The sequence below is a fragment of the Bos javanicus genome, chromosome 3, assembly GCF_032452875.1.
Source record: "Bos javanicus breed banteng chromosome 3, ARS-OSU_banteng_1.0, whole genome shotgun sequence".
NCBI classification, from domain to species: Eukaryota; Metazoa; Chordata; class Mammalia; order Artiodactyla; family Bovidae; genus Bos; species Bos javanicus.
The window spans coordinates 12,805,305-12,822,058 of NC_083870.1; positions in this window are offsets into that span (position 1 = coordinate 12,805,305).

The following is a 16,754-nucleotide window of genomic DNA, read 5'->3' on the forward strand; positions in this document are numbered from 1 at the left end:
CCAGGTCACAGTTCATATCTATGTAACCTTAGCTGTTGTTGTTCAGTTGCAAAGTTGTGACCAACTCTTTGTGACCCATGGACTTGTCCATTACCAGCTCCCGGAGTCTGCTCAAACTCACGTCCATTGAGTCAGTGATGCCATCCAACTATCTCATCCTTTGTTGTCCCCTTCTCCTCCTGCCTTCTACCTTTGCCAGAATCAGGATCTTTTCCCATGAGTTAGCTCTTTGCATCAGGTGACCAAAGTATTGGAGCTTCAGCTTCAGCATCAGTCCTTACAATAAATATTCTGTGTTGATTTCCTTTAGGATTGACTGTTAAGTTACTCAAATATCTCCTTAGAGATTAAAAATGAGAGAGCAGTAGAACCTAATTCATAAACATGCTGTGAGGATTAAATGTGTGGAGTCTTAAGCATAAAGTTTAAGACACAGTAAACATTTATTAATAAGAAATATTAGCTGTCAGGAAGAGGAGAAAGGAAGGAACAGTAAGGAGAGGAAAAGAAAACTGAATTAGAAAACTAAACACAGAAAGAATGGGCTAGGAAATAAAGCAAAGGGCTTTGATGCTGCTGCTGCTGCTGCTGCTAAGTCGCTCCAGTCGTGTCTAACCCTGTGCGACCCCAGAGATGACAGCCCACCAGGCTCCTCCGTCCCTCGGATTCTCCAGGCAAGAACACTGGAGTGGGTTGCCTAGACAGACATAGATAACTGTGCTCAGGTTTAAAACAGAAAAATGTGTTCAGGAACTTATAAGCAGATTAGTATATGTTCAGAGTAAAAATCTGCTTACTGGAAAATTGTGTCAGTCTGGAAAGGTAGCTATCCCAGTAACCTTGGCACCATAAGGAAATTTATCTTGTAACCATCAGGAACCAAGGATGATTTAGTCTAACAGTGTGTCTCAGATTTGTGTCCTTCAGAGAGCTCTTTCTGGTGGTTGTGTCACAGCTTCATGGTGGGTGACCCTGGTGACAGGGAGAGTGCTTAGATACTGTCACTGTAGTCTAGGTTAGATGAACAGGGTAGAGCCACAGACGCAGTACAGGGGAGGGGCACAAAACTTGTTTTTTGAGAAACTCAGTAAAAGTAATTGATCGATTAGAAGTGAAGAAAGGCATCGAGGACAGCTCCCAGGAATTTGGCTTAGGCTGCTCAGGGGAACTATGATGCCATAGATGGAGACAAACTGGAGTATAATTCAAAAACTTCTTGGCAAAACTGCAGCCTCACCCAGTTTTGCTCAGTGTTGCATTTTATGCACTGGGACTTTATTTGCCAAAAACTTTGTGGAAAATTTGAGATTCACATCACATCTCTCTCCTTCTGGCCAATCACTTTGGGGCTTAGTCTTTTTCCTTTTCTTTAAGAATTTGATTCATTGCCTTCACTCGCGAGTTGTTAGGAAGTTTACCTAGATAATCACTATGATAATTCCATCTTGTGTTTTTGATGATTCTGCTGTGCTTGCCACCAGCCTTTGGTCTCATTAGCACCATCCCAGCTTCTTGCTTATTATATTTAATAAAATCTCTAAAGCTAAGCATGGCCTTAAGATAAGATGTAAAAACAACCCCTACCCAAATGTCAGCTCAAGAGTCTCAGAAAGAGGAACCCCAAGATAAATATATCATTTATGTTTATGCAAAATTGTGTTATGTCTTCAGACTTGCCAGAGGCATGGAAAAATAACACCTCAAAAATTTACATAAGCTGGAGGGGCAAGGGGAAAGCCTCAAACCAGTTGGCTTCTATTATTTTCTAGCTAAAAAAAGAAAAAATAGAATTTTCATTATGAGAGGAAATCAGCTCATTTGCACAGGGCCTCCTTCCCTGAGAACACAGGAAGTCCAAGTTCTCCCCAAGAAGCTATTCAGGGTCATGAAGAGGAGGGCAGAGTTAGATTCAGGACATTATATAACTTTTATGACCCAGTGAAAAGTGAAAACGTACTGGGGTCCAGCCCCGGTTGGATCCAGGGATTCCCTCGGGAGGAAGGCGTTGGCGAAAAAGATAGATAAAAGGAAAAAGACACAGACGTTTGATCTGACTGGTTTATGTGGGAAACTAATAAAACCTGTGACGCCAGGTTTGCACTGACCACGGAGGCCGCAGGCGCCCTCTAGAATAGCGGAAGGTGCCCCACCTTAGGCACCTTCTTGAGTGGGTCTTAGAAGCCCGGGCAAGTAAGTGGTCTCAGAGAGCCCCCACGCTCCAAGTCAGTTACCATGAAGGAAGAACAGAGAAGAAAAGGAGAGAAAAGGAAGGAAGAAAGAATGACACGGGGAGACCAAGCTTTGAGTAAGGCCTGTAGCTTTATTTTCAAAGGGAGCTTATATACCTTAAGTTGTGCATAGAGGATAATAGGGGGTGTAAAATCATGCAAAGTCAGCAGTCTTTGATCCTTATCGAGACCAGGCTTTCTTCTCTGCAAACTTATCGTATACAAATGGTTTAGGTGATTTACATCATCTTCTGGCCAGAAGGCCTGTTAACATTTTATGACTCTGATAAAGGTTTGTCAACTGTAAGACTTATTTTCTCTAACAGTAATTATTTTAAAGTTTGGCGCCATCCTCCGAAGGTGTTAGATAAAGTTGCATTCCTATAGGGCAAAGGTGCAGTGGGCTTACAACAAAGGAAATAATTTATTACCTTAAGGGTCTAAAGTTGTTAACACCAAGGCCACTACTTATTTTTTTCCATATACCAACTATATTAATTAATACACTTCTGAGGATACAATACAGGGGATGTGGAAACTTGGCAGCAAGCATTGGCTCAACAATGAAATCTTCTACTAGTTCTATTCTAACAATTTCTAACTCTCTGAGAGGCTCTATACTGTTTGAATATCTTAAGCTTCCCATGCCTCTCGCGGTTGGGAGGCTGTAAACAGCGTAGCTGTAGGAGTCCGGGTAAACCTGTCAGGCAAGTTAGAGAGCCATCTGAGGGGTTTGGATTGAAACACTCCTATTATGCCCAGGAGGGTATTTAACTAGAGCTTTAAGTTGATTTCTTTCAGAGAAAGGTGGTCGGGAATAGCCCCCCATTGATGTCAGAGGAGTTGGTGAAAGTTGTAAAATAGTAAAACAGACAGATTCTGGTTTTGGGGTAGACGCTCAGGCAGATCCAGAGGGGTCCTCGAGCCCTGACTCACCTTGCCCGTCAGGGCTCTCCCACATGACTTTGTCATGGGTGGGAACTCCCGTACTGGCTCCCAGCAAAAATGGAAGACCCCTTGTTCAAAAACCAAGAGAAAAAAAGTGATGCTAAAAGTACTAATATATAAAACTTTTTTTTTCTTTCCTCCATGGTCTCTCCCTCTTCTTGCCATGATGTTTCTTATTTGCTATTTAAGGTCATCATAAGAAAAGAAAAAACAAAAATTTAAATCATTAGCAATATAAAGGATCACCTCTATATTTTGCAATGCCAGCTTTAACTGGAAATATGAGAGTATTTCACTCATATGTAGAACCACAGAAATTAGACAATTGCTATTTCATAGTTCATTCATGCATAGGCATTTTGTTCTTACAAGAAGAGTGGAAATTCTGAAAAAAAAAAAAAAAACAACGTCTCACTTAAAATTTAGTTTCTTAATATAAGCACATTATGCCAATACTTTCTATTTGTGGATTACTGACAAGTAAGGAAAGACTGAAATACTGAGATTGCCTTATATTTCCTTTTCCTTCTATGTTATTTTCAACATACATGATTAACTGGTATAGGGAAGTACCATAAGAAAGGATACAATAGGGTTTCTTGGTTGTTCAAGTTTCTTAGAACTCAACTTCCTTCTTACTGTGTTTGAATCAAGTTCTGGCTCAAATTGAAAGTGTGGCTTTTGGGGGCTTTTAGTTATTGATCTAATGTTTAGTTTGTACTCCCTTTGAGTCTTCCTGAGCATGGTGGATCCAACTGGAATTCTGTGTTCATGGGGTATTTAAATGCTATTTGCATTTAGGCACCAAGGAAAGTGGATACACCTATTGTAAGTATCTTCTCTGCTCATGTGCTGACTCCATTGTCCCATTAGGCTTCATTTACAAAGCACAAATTTAAACATAAAGGTATTAGAAATTTCAAGATGGCAACAGCAGAGCATTAAACCCTTTATAGTGCAGGACCCTGTGTAACTGCACAGGTCATAAGCTCATGGAACTGGATATAGTTTTGATGCTTCCAGCAAGTCACAAGTGGCTAGTCAGAGGTCTTCTCCAATGGACCTTCCAGAATCAAACAGGCCCAACACAAGTTTTAATTATCTTTTTATAAATTCTTTCTAATTATTTGAACCCATCATTGGAATTTGTGATCATGCTGGTGCTGGTATGAGAAGGCGATTGGATCTGAAAACCTTGGGCTGAGGGCAGCCTCGATGAAAGAGTCACTGTGTGAACATTACCGAACACAAGTTCATGTGCTCCATGAGCAGTGAGGCCAAAAAAACTGAAACGTCAGAGTTTGGAGCAGAGAAAGATTTATTGCAGGGCCATTCAAGGAGATGGGTGGCTCATGCCCCCTCCTCCCAAACTTGAACTCCTCAAAGGGTTTCAGCAAAGCATTTTAAAGGCCAGGTGAGGGAGGGGGGCGACAGGTTACGTGATCAGCTTGTACACAGTTCTCTGATTGGTTGATGTTGAAGTAACGGGGTGGTTAATTTTATCAGTCCTTGTGTGTCAGTAGATCTGCATGCTATGTTCTCATGATCACCGATAAGTTAATTTCTTACAGTTGGTGGTGGTTTTTAGCATCTGAAAAACTCAGGAAATACGCATGAGATACTAATATCTGGGTACTTCAGAAAGAAGCTAAAGCTGAGGATACGGGGGAGGGGTCTGTTCTGGGTAAGCTCCAAAAGCTCCTGGTTGGTTACATGAATGAAAAAAAAAAAAAAAGAGAGCTGAGTTCAGTGTGACAGGTTAATAAACTTCATAACTGCCATTTATGCAGTATCTACTATATGCTTATGATATATACTTTGCTATTATCTCATTTAATGTCAACAATAACTAGAAGGCAAGTATAATTAATATTAGCTTTATAGATGAGAAAACTGGGGCTCAAAATCTCTTCTGTCCATGAGATTCTCCAGGCAAGAATACTGGAGTGGGTTGCCATTTCCTTCCCCACAGAATCTTCCCGACCCAGGAGTTGAACCCAGGTCTCCTATGTGGGAAGCCCTATAAATGAGAAAACCGGGGCTAAAAATCCTGCCTAGTTTTCCAAAAGTCACCCAGAGGGTAACTGACAGCTAAGATTGAGCTTCATGTCCATCAGATTTGAATCCCAATGTTCTCCCCATACACCAAGCTTCCTCTCTGACCAATGATCATTTTATACAAGGCAGATGATGTATTGAGATGGCCAAATTGGAAAAAAAGAAAAACACAGAGAAAAGAGTCTTTGCACAGACATTGTAGGTGAGGTTCATCTTGGCAGGTCCAGCAAGTATTTTAAGATGGGGAGAGATTTGCTTGACCATCCCAGTGAAGGGTGCCTCTTTGGATTACCTTTTAAAATGTAATCAGGTAGATAAATTAATAAGAAATAAAAGTCAACAGAAAATGATGAATAGCATATATTTAGAGGTTAAATTAGGTGGAGGAAAAGGACATAGATTAGAGAACTAATAAAAAGTTGGAAGGCTGGGGAGCTTTTGTTCTTTGCTACCTGTTTAAGGTAGCAAAGCCACAGCACACGAAAAGAATGTCCAGCATGCCAAGACAGAGGTTAAGGGCAGCCTAATCTGACCTTATATCTTTTCTGAACATGGTCAGAAAAATGGTAGCAAGTATGCAAATTGACCCCTAGGGATGGGTAGCTCCCCTCAGAACCCTACAAAATTCAGTGGTAGATATCAGATATGTTCTTTCTTTGTTATCTCTGATGATGATGATCTAGTCGCTAAGTCATATCCAACTCTTAGGACCCGATGGACTGTAGCTTGCCAGGCTCCTCTGTCCATGGGATTCTCCAGGCAAGAATACTGGAGTGGGTTGCCATTCCCTTCTCCATTTCTTCTGTTATCTCTGACTGTTGCTCTTATCAGACTCAGGTTGATGTAGACAGTACCTTCATGGAAATTGTGAAATATTCAAGTGTATTATTAATAAATCTTTTTATCCTAGCCAATAAGATTCAAAAAACAACATACATTCACAGAAATACTCATGAATGCTAAAACATGAATGAGACTTGGAAACATACTGAGTGAAAGAAACCAGACACAAAAAACCACATATTGTAAATCGATTTCTATGCTCAGAATAGGTAAATCTACAGAGAAAGAAAGTAAATTAGTAATCTGTTGCCTGGGCTGTGGGTGGGAATGGAGAGTACAAATGGGTGCCAAGTTCCTATTTGGGGTGGTGGAAATTTTTTAAAAATTAGATTGTCATGATAAAGCAAGTGGATTACATCATTGAAAATTATACTTCAGTAGAATTGTTAAATATATATATAGATTCATTCAGTGATTTTCAGTAAGTGTTCATCACCACAAATAAAGGCAATTTGGTAAAAAGTTGTAGAGTAGAAAGTGCATATTTAAAACAATAGCGCGTTTTGGTTTCATGCAGATCTGAGTTTTGAATAGGTTGGCACCAACCTACCTAGAAGGGTGGTGTTGTTTCCTTTATAAAGATGAAGAGGCCTGAGGTCAAGTTTGAAAACGTGCTTGAGGTCATCCCTCTTGTAAGCGGAAGCGCTCTGAGTCTTTCTGGTAACACAGCCTGTGCTTCTTTACCTCTCTGTCATGATAGAACCATGCCTGTTACATTTTCCCCCTGGAAAATGACCTGATGGTAACATTTAAAGTAAATCCTACCTTTGTCTAGATTTGTTTATGCTGCCAGCACTCCTTATTCATCTCTATCAATCCTCTTTCATCACTGCATCTGAGATTTTCCCTCCAGCTGTTGATAGCCAGAGAATGGAGAGGTTCCAACCCTTTTCCACAATGATTGACAGAGCCCTTGAGCTACATGGTTTATCCAATGATCATGAGATTACTGTGGCTAATTCCTCACATCCTAGTTTAAATATGTCTCTTCCTTTGTCTTCCAAAACTTTTTAGCTTTAACCTGTACTGTTATAGAGAGTACAACATTTATTTATAGACTTCATAAAACCAAGTTTCCATTTCCTGCCACCAGGGACCCAGAATAGGTCCTTAGTAATTGCCTTTGAGATATAATCATTTGACCATGGAAAATGTTGCTGTTACAGATGGCTTTCAGTTTAGTTCAGTCGCTCAGTTGTGTTCAACTCTTTGCGACCCCATGAACCCCAGCATGCCAGGCCTCCCTGTCCATCACCAACTCCTGGAGCCTACCCAAACTCATGTCCATTGAGTTGGTGATGCCATCCAACCATCTCATCCTCTGTTGTCCCCTTCTCCCTCTGCCCTCAATTTTTCCCAGCATCAGGGTCTTTTCAAATGAGTCAGCTCTTCGCATGAGGTGGCCGAAGTATTGGAGTTTCAGCTTCAACATCAGTCCTACCAATGAACACCCAGGACTGGTTGGATCTCCTTGCAGTCCAAGGGACCCTCAAGAGTCTTCTCCAACAAGGGCAATGTTGTATCTAGATTCCTATTCAAATGTTAATGCCTGTTGAATCTCTTTATTGAATTGGTTAGGTTCAGTCTCAGATATATCTGGGATGAAAGCCTGCTTCACTACTGCTTAAGAGTCTTCAGGCTTACAAGGTACTTGAAATTAAGGTACTTAATTTCTTTGAGCTTCAGTTTTCCTCATATATAAAATGAAGATGATAATACTGACCTGAAAGAATATTGCCTCTCTTATTTCATTATTTAACTGTTATAGTGTTGATGCAAACATTAAATAAGATAATATATGCATAGTACCTGGTGTGATGTTGTTTTATAGTAAGCATCCAAAATATGGTAACTATTAGGAAAACCATCACTTTGAGTTCAGAATAAGAACATATCTACCACATTTTACTTTCTGAGACAAATCACAAATAATAAAAATTAGCTAAAAAAAAATCTACCATGAGTGAAACTTTTTTTGGGGAGGAAAGGCTTTAACAAAACAATTTTTCCAAGCATATTTTGTCTTGGTATTTAAACTCATGTAAAATTAACTCATGTGTATTTCAAGAAAAAAAACCCCATCTTTTTCTGATTCATTTATGCTTAACTTAGTAGGATGTTTCTGCAGAAGAGTTATTGAGTATCCAGGTCACTCCCTATTATCCTCCTTAAACTTCTATTACTTCTTTTTTTCATCTTAAATTTGTAGATTAATTTGGTAAGATTTAAGGTCATTGTGCTGCTCTTCACAAAAATGATGCAACTCTCAATTTATCTAGCTTTTTTATGTCAATAAATTTTATAATTTTTTTAAAGTACTACCGAATCAGGTCCAACTGCTCAAAAATCATTACCTAAGAGAAGCAAATGTGGGTAGAAAGGAAAGTTGCTTTTAATCAGAATGTCAGCCATCTGGGAGAAGGTAGACTCAGTTCAGTTCAGTTCAGTTGCCCAGTCCTGTCCAACTCTTTGAGACCCCATGGACTGCAGCACACCAGGCTTCCCTGTCAGTCACCAACTCCTGGAGCTTACTCAAACTCATGTCCATCAAGTTGGTGATGTCTTCCAATCACCTCATCCTCTGTCGTCCCCTTCTCTTCCCACCTTCAATCTTTCCCAGCATCAGGGTTTTTCCAAGGAGTCAGCTCTTCGCATCAGGTGGCCAAAGTATTGGAGTTTCACTTCAGCATCAGTCCTTCCAATGAATATTCAAGACTGATTTCCTTTAGGATGGGCTGGTTGGATCTCCTTGCAGTCCGAGGGACTCTAAAGAGTCTTCTCCAACACCACACTTCAAAAGAATCAATTCTTCAGTTCTCAGCTTTCTTTACAGTCTAACTCTCACATCCATACATTACTACTGAAAAAACCATAGCTTTGACTAGATAGACCTTTGTTGGCAAAGTAATGTCTCTGCTTTTTAGTATGCTGTCTAAGTTGGTCATAGCTTTTCTTCCAAGGAGCAAGTGTCTTTTAATTTCATGGCTACAGTCACCATCTGAAGTGATTTTGGAGCCCCCCTCCCCCAGCAAAAAAAAAAAAAAAAAATCTGTCACTGATTCCATTGCTTACCCTTCCATCTATTTGCCATGAAGTGATGGGACTGCATGCCATGATCTTAGTTTTCTGAATGTTGAGCTTTAAGCCAACTTTTTCACTCTCCTCTTTCACTTTCATCAAGAGGCTCTTTAGTTCTTCTTTACTTTGTGCCATAAGGGTGGTGTCATCTGCATATCTGAGGTTATTGATATTTCTCCCAGCAATCTTGATTCCAGCTTGTGTTTCTTCCAGCCCAGCATTTCTCATAATGTACTCTGCATAGAATTTAAATAAGCAGGGTGACAATATGCAGCCTTGACATACTCCTTTCCCAATTTGGAACCAGTCTGTTGTTCCATGTCCAGTTCTAACTGTTGCTTCTTGACCTGCATACATATTTCTCAGGAGGCAGGTCAGGTGGTCTGGTATTCCCATCTCTTGAAGAATTTTCCACAGTTTGTTGTGATCCACACAGTCAAAGGCTTTGGTATAGTCAATAAAGCAGAAGCAGATGTTTTTCTGGAACTCTCTTGATTTTTCTGTGATCCACTGGATGTTGACAATTTGATCTCTGGTTCCTCTGTCTTTTCTAAATCCAGCTTAAACATCTGGAAGTTCATGGTTCATGTACTGTTGAAGTTTGGCTTGGAGAATTTTGAGCATTACTTTGATAGCATGTGAGATGACTGCAATTGTGCATTAGCTTGAACATTTTTTTGGCATTGCCTTTCTTTTGTATTAGAAAGAAAACTGGCCTTTTCCAAGCCTGTAGCCACTGCTGGGTTTTCCAAATTTGCTGGCATATTGAGTGCCGCATCATCTTTCAGGACTTGAAATAGCTCAACTGGAATTCCATCACCTCCAATAGCTTTATTTGTAGTGATGCTTCCTAAGTCCCACTTCACTTTGGACTCCCGGATATCTGGGTCTAGTTGAGTGATCACACCATTGTATTTATCTGGGTCATTAAGATCTTTTTTGTATAGTTCGTCTTGTATTCTTGCCACCTTTTCTTAATATCTTTTGCTTCTGTTAGGCCCATACCATTTCTGTCCTTTATTGTGCCCACCTTTGCATGGAATGTTCCTTTGTATCTCTATGTATCTCTAATATATATGTTAGGTCCATCTAGCTAAAATGTCCTTTAAGGCCAGTATTTCCTTATTAATTTTCTCTCTGGATGATCTATTCATTCATGTAAATGGAACATTAAAATCTCCTACTACTATTATTGTTTATTTCTTTCTTTAAATCTGTTTAAATTTGCTTTATACATTTATGTTCTCCTATGTTGGATGCACAAATATTTACAAATGTTATATTCTCTTGTTGGATCGACTCCATTATCATTATGTAATGTCCATCTTTGTCTCCTACTTCACTGTTTGTTTTAAAGTCTATTTTCTCTGATATAAGTACAGGATGGCACCCCACTCCAGAACTCTTTCCTGGCAAATCCCATGGACCGAGGAGCCTGGTAGGATGCAGTCCATGGGGTCGCTAGGAGTCAGACACGACTGAGCGACTTCACTTTCACTTTTCACTTTTATGCACTGGAGAAGGAAATGGCAACCCACTCCAGTGTTCTTGCCTGAAGAATCCCAGGGATGGGGGAGCCTGATGGGCTGCCGTCTATGGGGTCGAACAGAGTCAGACACGACTGAAGCGACTTAGCAGCAGCATCACTGCAGATAGTGATCAGCCATGAAAATAAAAGACGCTTACTCCTTGGAAGGAAAGTTATGACCAACCTAGATAGCATACTCAAAAGCAGAGACATTACTTTGCCAACAAAGGTCCATCTAGTCAAGGCTATGGTTTTTCCAGTAGTCATGTATGGATGTGAGAGTTGGACTGTGAAGAAAGCTGAGCGCCGAAGAATTGATGCTTTTGAACTGTGGTGTTGGAGAAGACTCTTGGGAGTCCCTTGGACTGCAAGGAGATCCAACCAGTCCATTCTGAAGGAGATCAGCCCTGGGTGTTCTTCGGAAGGAATGATGCTAAAGCTGAAACTCCAGTACTTTGGCCACCTCATGCGAAGAGTTGACTCATTGGAAAAGACCCTGATGCTGGGAGGGATTGGGGGCAGGAGGACAAGGGGACGACAGAGCAGGAGATGGCTGGATGGCATCACCCACTTGATGGACATCAGTTTGGCTGAACTCCGGGAGTTGGTAATGGACAGGGAGGGCTAGCGTGCTGTGATTCATGGGGTCTCAAAGAGTCGGACACGACTGAGTGACTGAACTGAACTGAACTGATTCCAACTTTCTTTTGGTTTCATTTGCATAGACTACTTTCCCTTCATTTTGAGTCTGTGTGCTCCTGTCCTTACATCTGAAATGACTCTCCTGTAGGCATTATATATATGGGTCTTATTTTCTTATCAGTCAGTCATTCTATGCATTTTGGTTGGAGCATTTAACAAATTTGAATTTAAAATAATTATTGATAGATATGTACATATTGCCACTTTGCTAATCCATTCTTAGTTGTTTTCTGTAGTTCTTCTATAGTTCTCTTTTTCTTATCTTTAGTTTTTCCTTTTTAACAGACTATTCCAATTTTACATCATTTTTTACTCTTAAAGTGATACTCTTTATCAACAAAATTTAAATATACAAGCAAGTGAATTTATATGTTCAACAAAATTAAATTACAATCATTCATGTGTTTGCATGAAGGTTAGTTCTTGTAAACTTCTCATGCCAAATTTACAAGAGTAAGCTTTTCATCTTAAGCAATCTTTATAATTTTTTAGAAATTTGAATGTTATCTTTCAGATTAGTTTCAAAATCACCTTTGGTCTCTCTGTAAGAGTGTACCAGTTTAAATTATAATTATTTTTAATTGATGTTTAGTTGATTTACAATATTACATTAGTTTCTAGTATACAACATACTAATTCAATATTTTTATAAATTATGCTCCCTTTACAGTTATTACGAAACAATGGCTACATTTTCCAATGCCATACAATAAAAGTATTTATTTTATACAGCAGTTTATATCTCTTACTTTATTACCCCTATCTTGCCCATCCCCCTTCCTTCTCCCTGTTGGTAACCACTTCTTTGTTCTCTATACCTTTGAGTCTTTTCCTGTTTTGTTATTTTTAAGTTTGTTTTATTTTTTAGATTCCATCTATAAGTGATGAGATACAGGATTTATCTTTCTCTGTTTGACTTATTTCACTAAGTATAGTAAGCTCTAGGTCCATCCATGTTTCTGTAAATGGCGGAATTTCATTTTTGTTTTTTTGGTTGAGTAACATTCCATTATGTCAAAGTGAAAGTGAAAGTGAAGTTGCTCAGTCGTGTCCAACTCTTTGCGAACCCATGGACTGTAGCCTACTATGCTCCTCTGTCCATGAGATTTTCCAGGCAAGAGTACCGGAGTGGATTGCCATTTCCTTCTCCAGAGGATCTTCCCAACCCAGGGATTGAACCTGAGTCTCCTGCATTGTAGGTAGATGCTTTACTGTCCGAGCCACTAGGGAAGTTCCATCATGTCAGGGGAGTTTATAATTTCCTTGGTTTTGTCTTGACACAGCAAAAATTTGAAGCAACAGATGGACCAGTGTTACAGCTCAGTATTACAGCTCAGTTTTATTTGGCAAGCGAAGGAAAATACATCCTCAAGGCGTGAGGGTGGACCAACACAAAAGAAGCACAAAGAGAGAGAGAAGAGAGGAGAAGAAGCTCAATATGGCTCCTGTTTTTCTATGTTTTTTCTCCTGCCCCTGAGTCTGCCCTATGTAAGCTGGGCTAGCCAGGAGGGCTATTCGCTTCACCTTAGGTTCTTATTCCAGTCCTTGGACCTTTCTTTATTTTATTTTTGCGGGCTTTCCCCTTGTTTGTCTTTTAGCCACTGCTATTTTGGATTCCTTTTTCCTATTATAACTACCTAACAATTTTCCAGTACTCTTGCCTGGAAAACACCATGGACAGAGGAGCCTGGTAGGCTGCAGTCCATGGGGTCGCTAAGAGTCAGACACGACTGAGCGACTTCACTTTCACTTTTCACTTGCATGCATTGGAGAAGGAAATGGCAACCCACTCCAGTGTTCTTGCCTGGAGAATCCCAGGGATGGGGGAGCCTGTTGAGCTGCTGTCTATGGGGTCACACAGAGTCGGACACGACTGAAGCGACTTAGCAGCAGCAGCAGCAACAATTATAACAAATATATCATCTTCTTTATTCATTCATAGGCTGCTTTCATATTTGCCTATTGTAAATAATACTGTTATGAACATTGGGGTACATGTATTTTTTTATTAGCATTTTTTTTTTTTTTTGGATGTATACCCAGGAGTGGAATTACTGGATCATATGGTAGTTCAAGTTTTAGTTTTTTGAGAAGCCTCCATACTGTTTTCCACAGTGGCTGCACCAATTTGCATTCTTACCAACCATGTGAAAATAAGGGAAGCAAAAAGCAAAAGAGAAAAGGAAAGATATATCCATTTGAATGCAGAGTTCCAAAGAATACCAAGGAGAGATAAGAAAGCCTTCCTCAGTGATCAATGCAAAGAAATAGAGGAAAACAATACAATGGGAAAGACTAAAGATCTCTTCAAGAAAATTAGAGATACCAAGGGAACATTTCATGTAAAGATGGACTCAATAAAGGACAGAAATGGTAGGGACCTAAAAGAAGCAGAGGATATTAAGAAGAGGTGGCAAGAATACACAGAAGAACTGTACAAAAAAGATCTTCATGATCCAGATAATCACGATGGTGTGATCACTCACCTAGAGCCAGACATCCTGGAATGTGAAGTCAAGTGGGCCTTAGAAAGCATCACTATGAACAAAGCTAGTGGAGGTGATGGAATTCCAGTTGAGCTCTTTCAAATCCTGAAAGATGACACTGTGAAAGTGCTGCACTTGATATGCCAGCAAATTTGAAAAACTCAGCAGTGGCCACAGGACTGGAAAATGTCAGTTTTCATTCCAATCCCAAAGAAAGGCAGTGTCAAAGAATTCTCAAACTACCGCACAATTGCACTCATCTCACATGCTAGTAAAGAAATGCTTAAAATTATCCAAGCCAGGCTTCAGCAATACGTGAACCATGAACTTCCAGAAGTTCAAGCTGGTTTTAGAAAAGGCAGAGAAACCAGAGATCAAATTGCCAACATCCGCTAGATCATGGAAAAAGCAAGAGAGTTCCAGAAAAACATCTATTTATGCTTTATTGACTATGCCAAAGCCTTTGACTGTGTGGATCACAAGAAACTGTGGAAAATTCTTAAAGAGATGGGAATACCAGACCACCTGACCTGCTTCTTGAGAAACCTGTATGCAGGTCAAGAAGCAACAGTTAGAATTGGACGTGGAACAACAGACTGGTTCCAAATAGGAAAAGGAGTACGTCAAGGCTGTATATGGTCACCCTGCTTATTTAACTTATATGCAGACTACATCATGAGAAACGCTGGGCTGGAAGAAGCACAAGCTGGAATCAAGATGATTGCCGGGAGAAATATCAATAACCTCAGATATGCAGATGACATCACCCTTATGGCAGAAAGTGAAGAAGAACTAAAGTGCCTCTTGATGAAAGTGAAAGAGGAGAGTGAAAAAGTTAGCTTAAAGCTCAACATTCAGAAAACTAAGATCATGGCATGCAGTCTCATCACTTCATGGGAAATAGATGGGGAAACAGTGGAAACAGTGGCTGACTCTATTTTTCTGGACTCCAAAATCACTGCAGATGGTAATTGCAGCCATAAAATTAAAAGATGCTTACTCCTTGGAAGGAAGGTTATGACCTACATAGACTGCATATTAAAAGCAGAGACATTACTTTGCCAAAAAGGGTCCATCTAGTCAAGGCTATGGTTTTTCCATTGGTCATGTATGGATGTGAGAGTTGGACTATAAAGAAAGCTAAGCACAGAAGAATTGATGCTTTTGAACTGTGGTGTTGGAGAAGACTCTCGAGAGTCCCTTGGGCTACAAGGAGATCCGACCAGTCCATCCGAAAGGAGATCAGTCCTGGGTGTACATTGGAAGGACTAATGTTGAAGCTGAAACTCCAATACTTTGGCCACCTCATGAGAAGAGCTGACTCATTGGAAAGGACTCTGATTCTGGGAAAGATTGAGGGCAGGAGGAGAAGAGGATGACAGAGGATGAGATGGTTGTATGGCATCACTGACTCAATGGATATGGGTTTGGGTAGACTTTGGGAGTTGGTGATGGACAGGGAGGCCTGGTGTACTGAGGTTCATGTGGTCACAAAGAGTCAGACACGACTGAGCGACTGAACTGAACTGAACTGAACCAACCATGTACAAGGGTTCCTTTTCCTCCATATCCTTGCCAACATTTGTTATTATTATTATTTTTTTTATGATAGCCATTCAGGTATGTGTGAGGTGATATCTCATTGTGGCTTTGATTTGCATTTTCCTGATGATTAGTAATATACCTGTTGACCATCTGCATTTCCTCTTTGGAAAAATATTTATTGAATTCTTCTGCCCATTTAAAATGTTTTTTTTTTTTTTTTGAAGTTGAGTTGTATGAGCTTATCGGATATTAACCCCTTATTGGTTATATTATTTGCAAATATTTTCTCCTTTGACATGCAAAAGCTTTTCATTAGGTCCCATTTGTTTATTTTTGCCTTTGTTCCTTTTCCCTTAGGCAATTGATCCATAAAAAATATTGCTATAGTTGATATCAAAGAGTGTTCTGCCTATGTTCTCTCCTAAGAATTTTTTTCAGATCTTAATCCCTTTTAAGTTTTTTTTGGAATATGTTTTGAGAAATTATACTAATTTCATCCTTTCACATGTAACAGTCTGGTTTCCCAGCACCACTTACTGAATGTGCTCTCTTTCTTGTGGTTTAATGACTTTTTCTTTCTTTCTTTTTTTAACTGTTATATTTATGTTACTTTGTCTTTCTCTCATTCTGATTTGTTTGTTTGCTTTAGTATTTACTATAGGATAGCTTCGTGGTTACCAGGAGGCTTTCATATAATAACATAGCACTCTATTTGAAGTTGGTAAGAACTTAAATTTGATCCCTAAAGCTCAACATTTTTATTTTCCTCATGACAGTTTATATCTTTATATCTTGTGTATCCCTTAAGTAGTGATTATAATAGTTATTTTAACTACTTTTGTATTTAATTTTTATACTAGCTTTGTAGGTGATTGAACCACTACCTTTACTATATATTTGTATTCTGTATCCAGTTCCCATGACCCTGCAGCAGGCCACTGTCAACCCATGCCTCCACTGGAGACTCCTGGACATTCACAGGCAAGTCTGGTTTAGTCTCTTGTTGGGACACTGTTCCTTTCTCCTGGCTCCTGGCTCACTTGCACAAGGTTTTGTTTGTGCCCTCTAAGAGTCTGTTTCCCCAGTCCTGTGGAAATTCTGTAATTAAATCCCATTGGCCTCCAAAGTCAAATTACCTGGGGAATCTTAGTCCCTTTGCCAGATCTCCAGGTTGGGAAATCTGTTGTGGGTCCTAGAACTTTCTTAACAGTATGAGAATTTCTTGGTATAATTGTTCTACAGTTTGTGGGTAGGTCAGTCAGGAGATCTATGGTGGGGCTAATGGTGACCTCCTCCAAGAGGGCTTGTGCCACATGCTGCATGACCCAGGTCTGCTGC